Source organism: Bos grunniens, chromosome 2, assembly GCF_055505025.1.
Source record: "Bos grunniens cultivar Pamir isolate PY7600 chromosome 2, Bosgru_T2T1.0, whole genome shotgun sequence".
NCBI lineage: Eukaryota > Metazoa > Chordata > Mammalia > Artiodactyla > Bovidae > Bos > Bos grunniens.
In genome coordinates, this window is record NC_141166.1 from 112,021,509 (window position 1) to 112,028,079 (window position 6,571).

General features: G+C 41.2%; 1 long non-coding RNA gene across 1 annotated transcript; it reads left to right on the forward strand.

The window, feature by feature from the left end:
• The first annotated feature begins 3,589 nt into the window (after nt 1–3,589).
• LOC147378538 (uncharacterized) lies at nt 3,590–4,384 on the forward strand. Its single transcript, XR_015147685.1, has 2 exons — nt 3,590–3,975; nt 4,076–4,384. It is a non-coding gene; the product is annotated as an uncharacterized LOC147378538 (long non-coding RNA).
• The last annotated feature ends 2,187 nt before the right edge of the window (nt 4,385–6,571 follow it).

Below are 6,571 nucleotides of genomic sequence, written 5' to 3' on the forward strand. Positions count from 1 at the left end.
TGGCCAATGGTCTGCTAAATCAAAGAAGAATTATTATTACTGTTTAACACATATATAGTGCTTACTACCGGAGAAGACAATGGCACCCCACTCCAGTACTCTTGCCTGGAAAATCCCATGGACGGAGGAGCCTGATAAGCTGTAGTCCATGGGGTCACTAGGAGTCGGACACAACTGAGCGACTTCACTTTCACTTTTCACTTTCATGTACTGGAGAAGGAAATGGCAACCCACTCCAGTGTTCTTGCCTGGAGAATCCCAGGGACGGGGGAGCCTGGTGGGCTGCTGTCTATGGGATCGCACAGAGTCGGACACGACTGAAGCAACTTAGCAGCAGGATGAGCAGCACAGGGTATTCCACTAGAATAGTTTGAACTCCTCCAGGAAGCCAGGAGAAATGTTCTAGAGCAGGATTTCCAACCTTAATCTATAAACCTTTCAGAGGTTGGGGAAGATAAGGGGATCTTGAGATTCCTCAAATTACATGCAAAGTTATCTATCTTTGCATTTTTCTGGGGTAAGGATCCAAAACTTCTATCAGGTTCTAAAAGCGGGTATCAGACCTAAATGTCAAAACCACTGCTGAAAGCCTAGTGTATCAGGATAAGCCTGCAGGAGGGGAAGAGGCAGGATAAGGTGCATGCTTAGTCGCTTCAGTGGGGACCGACCCTTTGGGACCATATGGATTGTGGCCCTTCAGCTTCCTCTGTCCATGGGATTCTCCAGGCAAGAATACTGGAGTGGGTTGCCATTCCCTTCTCCAGGGGATCTTCCAGACCCAAGATCAAACTTGGGTCTCCCCATTGCAGGCGGATTCTTTACTATCTGAGTTACCAGGGAAGCCCAGGGTAACAGCTAGCAGAAATTAAACACTTACTATTTACCAGGTACTGTTTTGTTGCCTGACTTGGATTAACTCATTTAATCCTCATAACAATCTTATGAAGCAGATACTTTTTCAATCGCATTTTATAGATGAAGAAACCAAGACTAAACTTTCTCCAAGGCAATGATTCCTAACCTTCCTCCTATCACGGCATACACATACAAAAGCTATTACATAGAAAAATAATTAGAATAGGAGAGTTTGGTAAATTTGCCATAAATAAGATCAGTTGATAAAGTAAAATTGCACATCTGTGTTTCAGCAACAAATAATTAGAAAAAAAATTTTTTAAAGTACCAATCTTTTTAAAAAGTATGGTCTATGAGCAATTAATGGAGAAGGCAATGGCACCCCACTCCAGTACTCTTGCCTGGAAAATCCCATGGATGGAGGAGCCTGGTAGGCTGCAGTCCATGAGGTCACTAAGAGTCGGACATGACTGAGCGACTTCACTTTGATTTTTCACTTTCATGCATCGGAGAAGGAAATGGCAACCCACTCCAGTATTCTTGCCTCGACAATCCCAGGGATGGGGAAGCCTGGTGGGCTGCCATCTATGGGGTCGCACAGAGTCGGACACGACTGAATCAACTTAGCAGCAGCAGCATGAGCAATTAAAAAATGAATACACCACTATAATTATATCCAGTTATCCCATGTCAAGCAAGAGTACATTAACCCCATTTTACAGATGAATAAACTGAGGCACAGAGAGGTTAAGTAACCTTCTCAGATTCACACAGCTAAGGGGCTCAGCCTTGGAAAAAAGATGCCAATTATAATGGCAACAAGTTCTATGGTACCCTGGAATAAATCTAACAAAATTGTTCAAGATCTTTACAGAGAGATCAAAAAGCTTTAGTAATATACATCAAAGGCACAGTGAAGTAAGGAGATGAGGATGCTTATGGCCAGAGACAACCAGGCCAGAGGCTCCTACAGCCCATGTTCACTCCTTACCTAGCTTCCTTGGCCTCCTCAGGTGTGAGAGTTTAAAAACTGATGCCCATTCAGAACACATGAGTTTGCTTACATGGCACACCAGACAGAACATTCTGCTATTATCATTAAAGTAATTTAATTAGTAGTAACAAATTTTCCAACAAAGTAAACATAAGGTCTCACTATTTCTAAAGGCAAGCACAGTCGAACACTGAAGACAGTTCCCATCATACATGAAATCTTGCAGAATAGAAAAATAAAGGGACTATTACCCAGTTCATTACCTAAGGCTAGCACAACCTTGGTACTAAAACCAGAAAAGACCTGGGAAAACAAGTTTTCAGGCCACTGTTAGATCGAAACACAAAACATAATTGTAAATCTACCCTTTAGCAATAAATATATAAAAGACACAATTAAAAGAAAGATACTAGTTACAGTAGAAACAAAAAACTTAAGGCACTTGGAATAGATCTAACAAGTGATGGGCAAATCCTTTATGGAAAAAAATCATGAAACATCAGTAAAGGACATTAGTGAGGAAGTAAACAATATTTTGCTAAAATTACCTATAGAGTTAATGATATTCTATGCATAGAACATGACAAGCTGCTTCTAAGATACAGGAGAGCCAAGAGCCAAGAATGGCCAAAACAATCCTGGAGAAGAATCAAGAGAATCAATGGTCCTACTACCAGATATGAAGATTTGTTATAAAGTAATTAATAATTATGAACATGTTATCAGTTCAGAGATAGCTCAGTGGAACAAAACCACATACAGAATAAGACCTATGAATCTGTTTATATAAGGAAAATTTATGCATGACATTGTGGACTAGGATGAGGAGATGGACTATTCAATGTTAATGATTAGCCATACAAGGGAAAAAGTTAAGTGAACTATCTAACAACTGTACACAGAAATCACTTCTCCAGAGAAACAGGACTTAAAGATAGAACTTTAAAACTTCAGAAGACTACGTAGAGCATTACCTTTCTTGCTTTGAAGCAACAAAGGATTTCTTAACATAAAACTGGAAGCATAAATTCAACTACATTAAAATAATAAAACTGCTATTCCTCAAAGAATATCAATATCAAGAGAGTGAAAATAGAGGTCAAAAACTGGAGGAAGATACTCATTACACATGTAGTGGACTCATGGTTAGTAACCAGACATATGACCTCCTTTGAATCAATAAGAAAAAGATAAAACTCTAATATAAAAATGGACAAATATTAACATTCTTGCACAGAAGAACACATCTGTATGGTAAATAAACTTCATTAGTTACTGCTGCTGCTGCTGCTGCTAAGTCTCTTCAGTTGTGTCCGACTCTGTGCGACCCCAGAGACCGCAGCCCACCAGGCTCCCCTGTCCCTGGGAATCTCCAGGCAAGAACACTGGAGTGGGTTGCCATTTCCTTCTCCAATGCATGAGTGAAAAGTGCAAGTGAAGTCGTTCAGTCGTGTCCAACTCTTCTCGACCCCATGGACTGCAGCCTACCAGGCTCTTCCATCCATGGGATTTCCCAGGCAAGAGTAACGGAGTGGGGTGCCATTGCCTTCTCCATCATTAGTTACTAGAGAAATACAAATTCTTGTTTTATACCCACCAGATTGACAAAAATTTTAGTCTGACAATGGCAAGTGTTGGTGAGAATTTGTAATAATGGCAGCCATCCTGCAGCGATAGGTAGTAATCTGGAACTATCTATTAATAGTAAAACTGAGCCTGTGCATTAAAGCTACCACCCAGTGATATCTCTTCCCGTGCAGTAAGCAGACTTCTAAGACGGCTCCCGATGGTCTCCACCTCCTGGTTTCCAAAGCCGAGTGCAATTCCCTCGCACCTAGTGCTTTGCTTCTAATAGAATACAGCAAGAGGGATCGGATGCCATCCTGAGATTAGGTTTCAGAAACGGGACTTCTGCCTAGCTCTTATTCTCTGTCTCTTCTTGTTTTCTTGCGAGAAGCAAGTTGTTGTTTTTTTTTTTTTAATATTTATTAATTTCTTTTTGCCTAAAGAGAGTACATTTTGTATTTAGAGAAATAAAATATTAGTTTTCAGGAGTTGCTTGTGAAGAATGACCAATAAATGCCTTATCAATGGCCGGATACTGATACCAGGGACCCTTGCCTCTTGTATGCATTAATCTTCATACTTTCAGCTCCTTTAACCATAATTCAGCCTTTTCAGCTTCAATTTGAATGACAGTTATTGTTCTTTCATGATTCTTTTCAGGACCAACAAAGAAAGTTTGGGCAATCCATCTTGATATACAATCCTTGAAAAGTTTCTCTGCCCACATGCCAAGGAACCAAGGCCTGAAGAGAACAGAGAAACCAAGCAGACTTCAGCCCAAGAGCCTGCGGGGGAACTAATTCCCTCCAACAACCACGTGGAGTAAGGTTGGAAGTGAATTCTTCCCCAGAAGACGATTGCGGTTCCTGGCCCACCCCTTGACAGCAGCCTTGTTAGATTCCCAAGCCAGAGGACCCAACTAAGCCACATCTGGATTCCTGACCCATAGAAACTGTGAGATAATAAATGAATGCTGTTTTAAGCTGTTTAAATTGAGGGGGGGTGTAGTTTTTAATGCTGCAGTAGATAAATATTACATCTGAGTATAAATCTTAGCAGAGCACTCTCCAGCAAGTGCAGCAAGGCACACTGCTATGTGGAGTGTGGATTACAAGTGAGCCCAGAAACTGCTCCTTCTATCCACAGGGATGCAAAGAACAGGTAGGTCAAGGCACACCCAGGATAAGCAGAATTCAAGAGCATATTGTCGCCAGCCGAGGGCAGTTTCATTTCTCTACCCATGTGTCATACGATGTCCTTGGGTTTTGTGCATACATGCCACGATGTGCAAAAGGTAGGAAAGCACTGGATTAGAAAACAACTTCCATTTCTTCCAGAATGTGCTTGGTAATTTATATTTCCCATGACAGTGTTCTCAATGTTTCATCACCTGGGAACTCACTAAAACTGCAAATTTTCAGACTCCATCTCAGACCTAAATCAGGCACTCTAGGAAGGAGTCCTGTCAATCGGTTTTCTTAAAAAGCTTCCAGGTGATTGTAATACAAGCTGAAGTCTGAGAAACACTGTTGCAGGAGTTTGTGCCTTTCACCTGGTTTCAAATTTATTGGCAAATTATGTCCTCTTTCCAATTGCTAATGTTGTTAGTGTTTTCTCCTCTTGGGCAACTCTGAAGCTTTATCACTGCTACTGCTACTGCTAAGTCACTTCAGTCGTGTTCGACCCTGTGCGATCCCATAGACAGCAGCCCACCAGGCTCCCCCGTCCCTGGGATTCTCCAGGCAAGAACCCTGGAGTGGGTTGCCATTTCCTTCTCCAATGCATGAAAGTGAAAAGTGAAAGGGAAGTCTCTCAGTCGTGTCCGACCCTCAGCGACCCCATGGACTGCAGCCTACCAGGCTCCTCCGTCCATGGGATTTTCCAGGCAAGAGTACTGGAGTGGGGTGCCATTGCCTTCTCTGTTATCACTACTATTAGTCTTTTCAAAAGACTATACTTAACTGTTCCTTTACTTTCTATTTATTAATTTTTTTCTTTTATTATTTCCATCCTTCTGCCTTCTTAAGAATTATTCTGATATTCTGTTCCTGTTAACCAAATATTTGGGGGTACTTTTAACCAAATATTTGGCTCAGATTGATTGGGGGAGGTGGTGGATAACAGTGATGGTATAAATTCTGGCCTCAAACACATGTGATGACAAACTTGTGATCAGATATTCTCCAAGTATTTTTCCCTGTTTTTACATTTTATTTAGATCTAAGGACAAAGGTAAATTCCCTCCACTATCTCCCTTTCTACGGCACCCCACCCTCACCACCACATCCCTGGTCAACACTCTTGAATGTACCTAGAACAACCTTTCTGGAATTCTGGCTTCATATGGATGTTTTCCTGTCTATCATCTCAGCTTTTTACAGGCTTCATGCTTTTGTCTGTCCTCCTCAGCATATGGCCAGACACCTCCTGGCAAATACCATCATCACATAGGCTTACTTCTCTGAATTTTTACTTTCTTGTTATTTATTGGAAGGATATTCCTCCTTTTCCCAATAGGCCAGCCAAGTGCTTTTAAGGATTTTTCCCAACTTTTTCCCTTTGGGCTTCCCTTTGGCTCAGCTGGTAAAGAATCCGCCTGTAATGAGGGAGACCTGGGTTTGATCCCTGGGTTGGGACGATCCCCTGGAGAAGGGGAAGGCTACCCACTCCAGTATTCTGACCTGGATAAGTCCAAGGAATGTATAGTTCATGGGGTCGCAAAGAGTAGGACGTGACTGAGCGACTGTCACTTTTCACTAAAGTTTATTTTGTGCAGAATTTTTAGTTCCATAGGGGAAGACTTCTCTGGACATCTAGTCTTCCGTATAACCAGAAATGGAAGTCATCATATTTGTAACATTCTGTTTGTCTTTTCCTAACTTTTAAAGTTGAATGCTTATCTCATTCTTCAGGTTAAAATTTTGAGTGTTTTCCATCACTATCCAACATTACTATTGCATAGTGCAACACAGAATGCTCTTTGTATATAATTTCACAAAACTTAATGAGATGTGTACTATCAGTATTCCTCATTTTATCAATGAAGAAACTGAAATGAAAAATTAATCTCCCTAGGATCACAAAGATAGGTAGCCTTCAGGGAAATAAGGATTCCAACCCAGGTCTACCTGCATTCAAAATGAAGTTCTTGTAACT